The following is a 13,094-nucleotide window of genomic DNA, read 5'->3' on the forward strand; positions in this document are numbered from 1 at the left end:
CTCATTTTGATGCAAGATTAATGTCTGTACCTGCATGTATATTTCAGCAATTAAATATTAAAATTAAAAAAAAATCACTAAAAACAGCACTCTTATCTTATGATCCCTACTTTCATGATTCAGCCCAATCAACTGCTGCAGGTGCCAATGAAGCTATTTCTAACTCAGCCCTTCCAGCAGATCTCATACAGAGAGAGGCAACAAAAGAGGGGACTGGTAGAATCATTATGGGAATTCCAAAAGCTAGTACTACCACTGGGATCTTGGTGACAGATGCAGCTAACCTGATTATGTGCTGTAGCGGGGGAAAAAATTAAACAAAGAGATCAGGAAGTTCTACACCAAACAATTGTCAAGAAAACAAATCTTTGCATTAAGTGTTTACTTTCACACAGAAATATATTAAAAGCTCTGCTAAAGCGCAGATCCTCTAACCAAGGAAATAGAACAATTTGTTCAGCAACAAAACAGTCATTCAATCAACATTTCTCAATTTCAAGGTTTCATTCTCTGTTTTTTTATGAATGTATTGATTACAAGAAAATAAAGTGGTTTTATGTGACCAGAAAACCCAGCCTGGGTTACAACCCAGGCTAACAGTTATATATGGCAGTTTGATTTCTACTCACACTCCAGTGATTAAGCTGTTTTTGGAACCTTCATGTATGCCAGCTGCACTAGAAAATTTCTCACTATTGTTCAAAAAGGGCACAGGCATTTTTTACTATCAGAAGAACTACTAGACACAATGACAGAAACAAATGCACCCTTAGGGACATACAAAATGCCATACTAGATCAGATCCCAAGTCCATCCAGTCACCTGTGTCTAACAGTGACCTGTTCCATATGATTCAGAGAATAATACCTAGCTCTTACATAGCACTTTTCCTCCACAGATCTCAAGTGCTTCACAATTTTTAGTGTGTTTATCCTCATAATATCCAGTAAAGTATGTAAGTATTATTAATCCCATATTACAGATGGGGAACTGAGGCACTGGGAAGCTAAGTAATTTGACCAAGGTCACAACAGAAGTTTGTGGCAAAGCAGGGAACTGAACTCAGGTCGCCTAACTGCTAGGCTTGTGGGCTAACCACTGGACTATCTTTCCTCAGAGATAAGAACCATGCAGCAGGTAATTGTGGGATAATATGTTCTCTATATTGGCTCTTATCCTGATCTCTAATCACTAAAGACTGGCTTAAGGGTGTTGTGTTATGAGACAGGGAGAACAGAAGCCCTTGATCTACTTTCTCTAGTTTATGTACTTCTATCATGTTCCACTCTGATTGGTCTCCTCAAACTTACACCATAAAAAACAAGTGAGAGATTTCCTACGTGTAGAAACACCACCATTTGATCAGTTTGTTTAGCTGAACCAGTGTTGGCCTCCAAGCGTAGACAAGAACAAATCCATGGTCAGCTCAAATTTCATTAAACTGACTGCTGACAAAAAAAACCCTACTGAAACAGTGCTATTTCAAAGCATTAACAAGGGCTTAGAACATTCTGCAAGGAGACTGATCTTGTGGTTATGGGACTGGACTGGGACTCCAAAGACGTGGATTCAATTCCCAGCTCTTGCACATTCGGTGCATGTGTAACCCTGGGCAAGACACTAAGGTCCAGGATTTTTAAAGGTATTTAGGTGTTGTTACGCTCAGCACTGCAAGGTTTAAGTGACTAAGACTGTTAAGTGCCACTTCCAAAAGTGACAAAAAGGGCTTGATCCTTTAGAGAGAGTCCTATTGACCACAATGGGTTTTGAATGAGGCCTTATCTAAAAGATTTCCCTACTTCATAAGGAGTATTTTGAGGACAAGTTTATTAGTATTTGTAAGATATTCAGATATTACAATGGTAGGGGCTATATAAGTAGAGGGAAAGCCATGTAGGATAAGCAAGGAGTTAACTTGCTCGAAAACAAGGAAGACCGCCAAATTGTGTCAAAAGGCCTTTCAACATTTGACAGATGCTGCAACATTTTAGGGCAAGGTGCAAGTTTTATTTCTGAATTTTTTGACTAATTAATAGGATGAATTAAGCCAGCCAACAACCTAAAGAGTAAGCAGCTTGCTTCAATTTTTATTCTGCATCTCTTTCCTTCATCCTGGAGTGGTCTTTTGGTTTTCATCTCCCTGTGCATTTCCTGCTTGACCACTTCCCCTACTTGTACCCCTCCTCTTTCTGTTGGGTCAGCTTCTTTTTTCTCCTGTCTGCTCCTCCCTTCAGTTACCTCTTACCCTATGACTGCGAAATGAATCACTGCTTCCCCCTCTAGTTACAGTACCGCAACAGCTTTACTTCCCAAACACTGACAGCAGAAAGCAGACTCTTAACCTTTGTAATCAAATGCTGTTGATCTGCCACTACTTTTTATAGCTGCCTGTGCAGAGATGAGGCAAAGAGCCTATACCTCTAGCAAAAGCCTGTTCTAACTGTACTCATACTATAATTACCAGCAGTGTGTCAGGACTGGTAGTAGCAGTGCTTTAAGCACTTCTTTCTCCAAAGAAATGTTTGTAAGAAATACATGAACCCAGCTATACCATTACTACAATACTGGTATTTTTTCTTAGAGCAATTGCACTTTGAACCCATCTACACTGCAAAAAACTCCTCCAGTATAGGCAGGACCCCAGAGACGCAAAGATTTCAGTTAGCACACCAGTGAAATAAATGGAAGCAATTCACATTTCTTACAGGCAAATACAGCTCCTTCCTTTAGGGTAGCACAGGTCCCTTGTACAGTCTCAGTGAAGTTCAACTGTACAGTACAGGAAACAGAGAAGGATTTGGACAGCCCATGCATGGGAATCATTATCCTCTGTGCACTGCACAGCCCAGCTCCATGGAGTAAACCTTCATGTTGCGGTGGAGAAGAAAATGTGGGTATATAAATCTACCATCCATATGGGGGGGAAAAGACCTGAAAAGCTATTGGAGAATAGCTCCCCTTGTAAATACTCTTATGCTGCACTAAGAGTGTCCACGTTTAGCTTACTCCACTCTGGAAGCAAGGTGGATAAAAACAGATTTTTTGTTTAAAGGATTTTTAAAATTTAAATTAAACACAGGCTTGTTTGTTTTTAAATAAATCTATTTAAAATTAAATTTAAAATTGACAATATATGTTAAGGCCTAAACTTATTAAAATCATCTAAATTAATACGTTAAGTAGTACATATTTGCTGCCAAAGTTTTAAAAAAAGTCAAACCACTGAACTGGTAGATGTCACTGGCTAAGCACCTTGAACCAGAGCTTGCTAAAGTGCTAATGTGACCCACACACCTGGGTGTGGTGTTCGGTCTTATCTAGTTGCATGGAGACCACTTAGAGAGAAAGAGAGAGATAAAATGAGTCTGTTCCAGAGGTTCCCTGTTCAATCCTGCCCGCTGATGACCAGGGTCTGTCAGCATTACAAGTGGGGGCTCGTCTGGGATTTCAACTGGGAAGTCTCTGAAGCTTGGGTGCACTTCCTCAGCTAGGGGAAGTATGTAACCCACACACCTTCTGGGTGTGGTGTTCTAGCCCATCTAGCGGCACTGAAACTACTTAGAGAGCGAGCAATTAATGAGTCTGTTCTATAGCCTGAGCTAACAGCCAGTTGGCTTTTAGCTCATCCACTAAGTTCCAGAGGTCCCAAGTTCAATCCTGCTTGCCGACAACCAGGGTCTGTCGACATTACACTAAATCAGCTTTTGACAGTAGTAACGCGTTCTCCAGGTGCAGAGAGAATATACTTTTCTTCATTTCGGTTTATTCAACTAGTTCAGTTCAATGACTGGTTCACTGAAATTTAAGAAACCAACTGGGAGCAGAAAAAGCAGGAGCACTTGTTTTCCTCTTCCACTAGTGAGAGACAATATGATGTACAGTACTAGTTCTAAATCCTTGAAGGATATAGTGACCAGAAGCAATGATCTCAATTCACTACTACAAATCATACTACTTTTATTAGATCAGTTAGTTTTAAAAGAAAAAAATGTTCTGGTAAACTTTTTATAAGTTATTTTTTTTATGCATCCAACACATTTAGTTAATTTAAAAAAAAAAAAAAAAAAAAAGCTTGTTTTTTGCATTCTTAATTGAATTTGAATTTCCATCCAGATAGAGTTTCATGAAAACAATAAGCAAAAAAATTAATCTAGTAAACAAGAAATGCATCATTCACCATTTTCTAACATAATAAAAAATGCAGAAGTTAAGAATCTAAATAAATCCAAATTAAGCTATATAACTGCTTAAATAAATGCAGAGACAGTGTATTCTCCTGGTTATCAAAAAGAAACAAATTTCATGTAAAGGCTACATTTAGTTGTAAATCAACATGTTTTAATGGTTACCAGTAAACAAGAATCAATCTTTCTTCAGGAAAATAGCTAAAAAGGAAACCAAAATTGCTGGCACTTTAAATTAAAAAGGTCGTAGAGCAGTTTTTAAACTAAGGGCTGGGGGGAAGCCGACAGGTGCGGAAGAGCATGTGGTTCGGACAGAAGTATCCTTAAGAGGAGGATCTATTACTGGAGATTCTCTATGTCCTAGTAAGGAAGAGAGGATGGAAAATGATAAAATACAGGTAAAATCTGATCAGAAAAACAGTCAAATGAAAGAGAGTCTCATTTGATTACATCATATAATGGCAGACAGCTAAAAAGTAACAAGTTTTTAAAGTGCTTATATACCAATGCTAGAAGTCTAAATAATAAGATGGGTGAACCAGAGTGCCTCGTAGTAAATGAGGATATTGATATAATAGGCATCGCGGAAACTTGATGGAATGAGGATAATCAATGGGACACAGTAATACCAGAAACAAAATATATTGGACAGACAGAACAGGTCATGCTGGTGGGGGAGTGGCACTATCTATGCTTTCTTTCACATATAATCAAATGAAGTAAAAATCTTAAATGAACCAAACTGTACCGTAGAATCTCTATGGATAGTAATTTCATGCTCTAATAATAAGAATATAGCAGTAGGGATATATTACCAACCATCTGACCAGGATGGTGATAGTGACTGTGAAATGCACAGAGAGATTAGAGAGGCTATTAAAATAAAAAACTCAATAATAATGGGGGATTTCAACTATCCCCATACTGACTGGTGTACATGTCATCTCAGGATGGGATGCAAAGATAAAGTTTCTTGACACCTTAAATGACTGCTTCTTGGAGTAGCTGGTCCTGGAACCAACAAGAGGAGAGGCAATTCTTGACTTAGTCTTAAGTGGAGCACAGGATCTGGTCCAAGAAGTGAATATAGCTGGACCACTTGGTAATAGGGACCATAGTATAATTAAATTTAATGGCCACCACTTCCCGCAGCCCCCATTGGCCTGGAAAAGCGAACCACGACCAGTGGGAGCTGCAATCGACCGAACCTGCGGACGCTGCAGGTAAACAAACCGTCCCGGCCCACCAGCGGATTTCCATGACAGGCCGCGTGCCAAAGGTTGCTGATCCCTGAACTAGCCAAAGACTCAAAAAGTAATAGCAAAAAAATTTTTAAGTACATCAGAAGCAGGAAGCCTGCCAAACAACCAGTGGGGCCACCGGATGATCAAGATGCTAAAGGAGCACTCAAGGATGATAAGGCCATTGCGGAGAAACTAAAAGAATTCTTTGCAACGATCTTCACGGCAGAAGATGCGAGGGAAATTCCCAAACCTGAGCCATTATTTTTAGATGACAGATCTGAGGAACTGTCGCAGATTGAGGTGTCAGAGGTGGTTTTGGAATAAATTGATAAATTAAACAGTAATAAGTCACCAGGACCAGATGGTATTCACCCAAGAGTTCTGAAGGAACTCAAATGTAAAATTGCAGAACTACTAACTGTAGTCTGTAACCTATCATTTAAATCAGCTTCTGTACCAAATGACTGGAGGATGGCTAATGTGATGCAAATTTTTAAAAAGGGCTTCAGAGGTGATCCCAGCAATCAGAGGCCGGTAAGCCTGACTTCAGTACCAGGCAAACGGGTTGAAACTATAGTAAAGGACAATATTGTCAGACATATAGGTGAACATAATAATTTGTTGGAGAAGAGTCGACATGGTTTTTGTAAAGGGAAATCATGCCTCACCAATCTACTAGAATTCTTTGAGGGGCTCAACAAGCACATGGAGAAGGAGGATCCAGTGGCTATAGTATACTTAGATTTTCAGAAAGCCTTTGACAAGATCCCTCACCAAAGGTCCTTAAGCAAAGTAAGCTGTCATGGGATAAGAGGGAAGATCCTCTCATGGATTGGTAACTGGCTAAAAGATAGGAAACAAAAGGCAGGTATAAATGGTCAGTTTTCAGAATGGAGAGAGATAAATAGTGGTGTCCCCCAAGGGTCTGTACTGAGACCAGTCCTATTCAACATATTCATAAATGATCTGGAAAAAGGTGTAAACAGTGAGGTGGCAAAATTTGCAGATGATACAAAACTACTCAACATAGTTAAGTCCCAGGCAGACTGCGAAGAGCTACAAAAGGATCTCTCAAAACTGGGTGACTGGGCAACAATATGCAGATGAAATTTAATGTTGATAAATGCAAAGTAATGTGCACTGGAAGACATAATCCCAATTATACATATAAAATAATGGGGTCTAAATTAGCTGTTACACTCAAGAAAGAGATCTTGGAGTCATTGTAGATAGTTCTCTGAAAACATCCACTCAATGTGCAGCGGCAGCCAAAAAAGCAAACAGACTGTTGGGAATCATTAAAAAAGGGATAGATAATAAGACAGAAAATATAATATTGCCTCCATATAAATCCATGGTATGCCCACATCTTGAATAATGCATGCAGATGTGGTTTCCCCATCTCAAAAAAAGATATATATTGGAATTGGAAAGGGTTCAGAAAAGGGCAACAAAAAGGATTAGGGGTATAGAATGGCTTCCATATGAGGAGAGATTAATAACACTGGAACTTTTCAGCTTGGAAAAGAAACAACTAAGTGGGGGGATATGATTGAGGTCTATAAATCATGACTGGTGTAGAAAAAGTAAATAAGGAAGTGCTTTTTAATCCTTCTCACAACACAAGAACCAGGGGTCACCAAATGAAATTAATAGGCAGCAGGTTTAAAACAAACAAAAAAGTATTTCTTCACACAATGCACAGACAATCTGTGGAACTCTTTGCCAAAGGATGTTGTGAAGGCCAAGACCATAACAAGGTTCAAAAAAGAACTAGATAAATTCATGGAGGATAGGTTCATCAATGGCTATAAGCCAGGATGGGCAGGGATGGTGTCCCTAGCCTCTGTTTGCCAGAAGCTGGGAATGAGCGACAGGGGATGGATCACTTGATGGTTACCTGTTCTGTTCATTCCTTCTGGGACACCTGGCACTGGCCACTGTCGGAAGACAGGAGACTGGGCTGGATGGACCTTTGGTCTGACCCAGTATGGTCGCTCTTATGTTAAAAGAAGAAATTCAAAACATAATTCAATTTGATGATTTAAAGTAAAGTTTCCTGCTTGGTGATTTAAATCACTTTGATTTATATCAATCCACCCTGTTGGGTAGTGGGATTAAACTAAACCACACAACAGCACTCAGTGCAGTGTAAGGTCTGGTCCACACTACAGTTAGGTCGACGCAAGGCAACTTACGTCAACCTAACTATGGAAGTGTCTATACTTAAATTTTGCTCCCACCAACATAACTGTCCCGCTATGCCAACTTAACTCCTCCTCCAAGAGCAGCGTAGAGCCACGGTTGACGTAGTTAGGTTGACATAGTACTGTCAGCGTAGGTATTGCACTGCTTACATCTACTGTTACTGGCTTTCCGGTGCCATCCCACAATGCCCCACACTGACAGTACAATTGATACAAGCGCTCCTGGTGAGGACGAGCACTGCCAACACAAGGAGCAAAGCGTAGACACGCAGAAGCAGCAGTAATTTAATTTTGTAGTGTACGCATGACCTTTGAGTTTAGATGTTTGAGTTTAATGTGATCTAATGAGTGTGGAATAACTGTTGAGTTTTAAATTCACACCCTAGTTTCTTTTGCAAAAGCTTCCCCAGGTAGACAAGTCTTATTCCTCTCTCGCACACACAAGGAGCAAAAGTGTTGGAGGTTACTTTACCTGGAAGGCTAAAACAACCACCACAAAATGTCCCCATCCCACTACAGTAACTCCCCAGTGCAGAGTCCAGCTACTTAGACCATGCACTTAAACAGTGTTACACTTCCACTTGATAAGTGAGTGAAATCAGATCAAACGGTGTTCAGCAACATTTCAGAAATGATAGTTAAACCGGCACCTGTTACTGACACCCACTGACTGCAACAGGTAAATATCCTAAGGTAGGCAAAGATTCTGTCAGCCAACTAAGGCTACATCTACACTGCAACCTGGGATGTTATATGTAGTTCATGTGGACATATCCGCACTAGCTTTAATCTAGCTAGCTTGCTCAAAATAGCAGTAAGGACATGGCAGCATAGGAGGCAGCCCTGTAGATACATACTTACATTGCTAGATCACATTGAAACCCATGCGACCACGTCCTCGGTGCTTTTCTTTACCGAGCTAGCTAGATTAAAGATACCATAGATAAGTATACATGATCTGCAAATTATACCCTGGTTGCAGTTTAGACAATACTGCAATGCTACATTTGGAAGGGTTTCCTCCAAACTAAAAAGGCTAGAAACTGGCGATCATTAAATAAAAAGTTCAATTTTGCAGAAATTGGTAAACAAGCTCCCTAATATCTAGCTCTTATATAGAGATTTTCAACAGTAGATTTCAAAGTGTTTTACAAGGAAGTCATTACCATTACCCCCATTTTACAGACAGGGGATGTGACCTGCCCAAGGTCACCCAGCAGGCCAATGGCAAAGCGAGGAACAGCACCCAGGTGTCCCAAGTCCTACGCCAATGCTTTATCAAGTAGGCCATACTACCTCCTAAACAGGGAAAATGTATTTTTCACTGTTATTAGGTAAGTGGATTTATCAAGTCTTACTAATTCATGCCCCCCACACTTCCTATAAAAAATTATTAAAATACTTTGAACAAAAGAGAATATAGTATTTACAGGCAACTCTGAAAAGTACAAAAAAGTAAAACAAAATTCGACAGGGTAACAGACTCATGACAGTCACACAATTCTATCATGTTTAATGATCTATACCTTGAAGGCATGGGGCACATGTTCTATTACTTGGGATAAAATTGCATATTCAATTTAGCATCTCAATATTGATATACAAATTTAAATCCTGAAAAACAGGTTCATGGTCAACATGAAACACCATTTTGAATCAGAGGGAATCTCACTATTTGAGAAATTGTTGGTTAAATTGTATGTTGTTTCTCTTTTCTTTTTTTCTGGCAATGTCTCAGAATTCTAACTCCCAATGTCCTTGACATACAGAAGGTCAAGGTACATTGTGGTACTGAAATTGTAACACAAATAATACAATGCATAAAGGCTCTCTACTGTATAAATAAAGTGAGGTGGCAGGAAAGTACTTTTTGATATAATATCAGAATATGGATGTGTAAAGTATTAGGAGATTACAAGTCATTGTGATTAATGAAACATATGGAAGCAAATTAAAACTAGAAGACACCTCCCGACCCAAAAAAAAGTTATAGGAAAGAGTTTTGGGGGGGGAACCCTGAGGCTTTGAGCCACACTGAAGAGGGAAAGATAGCTAAAGAATGAATACATTCTCTCTGAAAACTATGAAGGTAAGAATTATGGAGATTTTATTATTATTATCATCATCTTCTAAGAGTCTCCTTCCAAGTACTTCCACTGGGTGGCAGACTAAGCTTTCGCATGAATGGACGGGGGGAAACGACAATTATTTAAAGAACTTTTCTGTTATACAACTTATTATTTGATCAGTTCTTCAAAGTTTCTCTCCCATTTTTTCTAGAAGCCCCAGGATAAAGGAAGCAGTCCTTCAGGGAGATTTGAAAATGATAGTGAGATGGGAACAACAAACATGTGGGAGAAGTGAATGGGTCAATACAGAAATTGATTTAAAATACATCAGCAGAACATCTACTTAAGTCTTGAAAAGCAAAGACTAGAAGATTGAAATAAATTCAGCAATGTATATTAGTCCTGAAGGATCTGAAAGGATGAGTACACAGCATTATTAAAATCTTGGGTGCAGTTTTGAGGGGGTTTCTTTTTTCAGTGCACATATTTAAATGTTACAAACTTTCTTTAAATGCATTTAAAAAAAAGTTTCCACTTATTTTAAAGAAATTATGACTCATTTTTAAGAATAAAAACTATTTAATTACTGTCTTCTTTGAATTATGTATTTTTAAAAATAGCCCACTGATCCACTTCAAAAACTTGTACTCCCAACTGTGCCAGTGAGTTTAGGAGATCTGTAGATCTTGCCATCCACCTTGTAACATTTTTTAAACACAGCAAGAAGTAGAAGTTTCAGGTATTTTCATTGTGCAGATTTTAAAAACAACTACTAATTTTCAAATTTTTGTTTTGGCAGGTTTAATCATACGTAAGCCTGCAAGTCTGTGACTTTCGTAATGGCTAGTGCTGGCTCAGCTGCTGCCCGGCTTGGGCAGCCCCTGCACCAGCAGTTTGGTTGTGTGGGTGGGGGCTCAGGGATAGGGGCAGGGAGTTGGGGAGTGTAGGGGGGTGCTTACCTCGGGGTGGGGGGGCTCCCTGGCTCCCAAGCAGCTCCTAGGCGGCGGAGCGGGGCTCCGCACCACCTCACGCACTGCTCACACCCACGGACCCCGCCTCCACAGCTCCCATTGGCTGTGGTTCCCAGCCAATGGGAGCTGCAGCAGCCAGCACTTGTGGCGGGAGCAGTGGAGCCCCTGCCCTGACCCCTGCCTCCGCCACCTAGGAGCTGCAGGGACACAAGAGCCGGGTAGGAAGCCCCTGACAGTCCCACCAACCCCCTTTCCCCCAGCACCAGCAGGGTCCTGGGCCACACACCACAGCCCAGCCCTCCTCTCCCCCAGTACCAGTGGTGGTCCCAGGCCACCTCCCCAGCACCCCTGGTTACCCCCGCAGAGCGCCCATGGCCCCAGTGATGAGCTGGAGCCGGTTCTCAATGGTTCACGCAAACCGGTTGTTAAATTTAGAAGCCGGTCTAGAACCGGCTGTTAAAGGGGTGGGCAAACTCTGGCCCGAGGGTCACATGCGGCTTGCGGGACCGTCCTATCCATCCTGCCTGAGCTCTCGGCTGGCGAGGATCCCCTGTGAATATTTACTCATTCGGTGGCACTCCGAGCCTTCCACGGCAGGTCCTTCAGTGCTGCCGAAGACCCGGAGCAACTGAAGGTCGTGCCACCCAAGTGCTGCCGAAGGCTCAGAGCAACTGAAGGAACCAGTTCTTCAGCTTCTGGCAGCTCATCACTGCACGGCCCTCTGCACAAGTTTTAGTCAGGGCAGGTATTTTTAGTAAAAGTCATGGACAGGTCATGGGCCCGTGAATTTTTGTTTACAGCCAGTGACCTGTCCATGACTTTTACTAAAAATACCCGTGACCAAAACGTAGCCTTAATCATACGTTACTTAAGAACCCTATAAGAATGAGCAGCAGCGACTGCAAAGAAACCAAGCTGGACGGATAAAGTGCTTTAATGTGCTTCAGATAAGACATCAAGGATATTTTCCATAAGCTTTGCAGAGAACAGCCTCACCAGGGTGCATATGGGATAAACAATGACAGGATGAATGACCCACTGAGAAGGAATTTCACAACCATTAGGACATCCATAGCACTATCATCCCATTTTGTTGAAAATCTCATCTGAAGGAATTGAAGGTGTGAGCTGGGAGTTCTCTCATAAGAAACATGGAAGATTGCCACGAGGCACTCCTCAACTCACCTAGTGGTCTGGCTGGGTGGAATTAAAAAATTCTTCCTTCCCATTGAGTCAGGTAGCCAAGAGGACACTTTTCACCCCTCCACAAGAACTAGAGAAGAAGTATTCAGGTAGTTTTTCTCCTAGAAGGTAAACAGAAATAATTTGTGGAGTCAAAACCCTAGAAAGACTGGGAAGCTGAGTCTTCCCCAGACATATGAAAATGCAATATTCTTGTACACTTGTGATAATCTGTGTTATCGAGTGCTACAGATTACAATCTGCTCACAAAGTCTGTTTTCTTCAATTTCCATCAATCTCTGTATTACACTGCATTTATGACGACTAACCTCTACAGTAACCAATACCAGTCCTCCACAGGTTGACAGATGCTGTTTAAAATGCTGATGTGTAACCAACCAAATCACAATTAACTTCTGAGTAACTTATTTTTGGAAAAGTATTTTTCAAATCTATCCTCTACATGAGCTCTCATTTAGCACTAAGAACATATAAAGTAGCTGTATCACAATGCACCAAAAATGACCTTCCTGCCCCCCCGAAAATAGAAAATTTGGTAATTTTTCAGAACTTTATACCTCTGAAGTTACTTAGCTGATTTGCTTCAAGCTTAAAAAAAATGCATCTGTGGAATGATGCAAAGCATTTGAATTTCCATGCCAAAATATGGTTTTTTATAACAAACTTAATACACTGTGTGAATAGTAAAGTGTTACAAGTAGGGCTTAGGCCAGATTTTTTTCTAACAGCCTTAACTATGGAATCAGAATTGTTACTTACAACCCCCTACAATCAGAGCCAATCTCCAGCACATGGGGCACACGTACACCAGAAGCAGAATACATGTAAACACCACATCTCAAACTCCACATACTAAACTATTAATTAGGAACTTCGCAAGAGCTCCTAAGGCAAGGCTGGGGACTTCTCTAGCATAATTTTAGATCTACAGTCATGTTCTCAACCCTGTTCTCAGCACTGGCAGTGTTAGCATTTCCACTAGGCTGTCCCAAAAGGCCCCAGTTCTCAAGCTGGACTCTCTGGAAGGTCCCCTGAAGACTGTCACAATAACCGGTTTCAATTGCCCAATACCCTAAGTCCTAGCGCAGGGGCGGGCAAACTTTTTGGCCCAAGGGCCACATCAGGGTTGCAAAACGGTATGGAGGACCGGGTAGGGAAGGCTGTGCCTCCCAAAACAGCCTGGCCCCCACCCCCTATCTGCCCCTCCTACCTCCCG

The 13,094-nt window shown here is 41.0% G+C and overlaps 1 protein-coding gene across 5 annotated transcripts in view; it reads right to left on the minus strand.

Moving 5' to 3' along the window:
* The window catches only part of ACSL3 (acyl-CoA synthetase long chain family member 3), a 112,889-nt gene that overhangs the window by 83,411 nt on the left and 16,384 nt on the right, over nt 1-13,094 (minus strand). For 4 of the 5 annotated variants that reach the window (XM_073359944.2, XM_073359943.2, XM_073359942.2 and 1 more), the window contains exon 2: nt 11,861-11,979. The exons of the other annotated variant lie outside the window; for it this stretch is intronic. The gene's annotated coding sequence lies outside the window, so the exon portion shown is untranslated. The remainder of the gene's footprint in view (nt 1-11,860; nt 11,980-13,094) is intronic. 5 annotated transcript variants of the gene reach the window in all.

This window comes from Lepidochelys kempii, chromosome 9 (genome assembly GCF_965140285.1).
Source record: "Lepidochelys kempii isolate rLepKem1 chromosome 9, rLepKem1.hap1, whole genome shotgun sequence".
In the NCBI taxonomy this organism is placed as follows: domain Eukaryota; kingdom Metazoa; phylum Chordata; order Testudines; family Cheloniidae; genus Lepidochelys; species Lepidochelys kempii.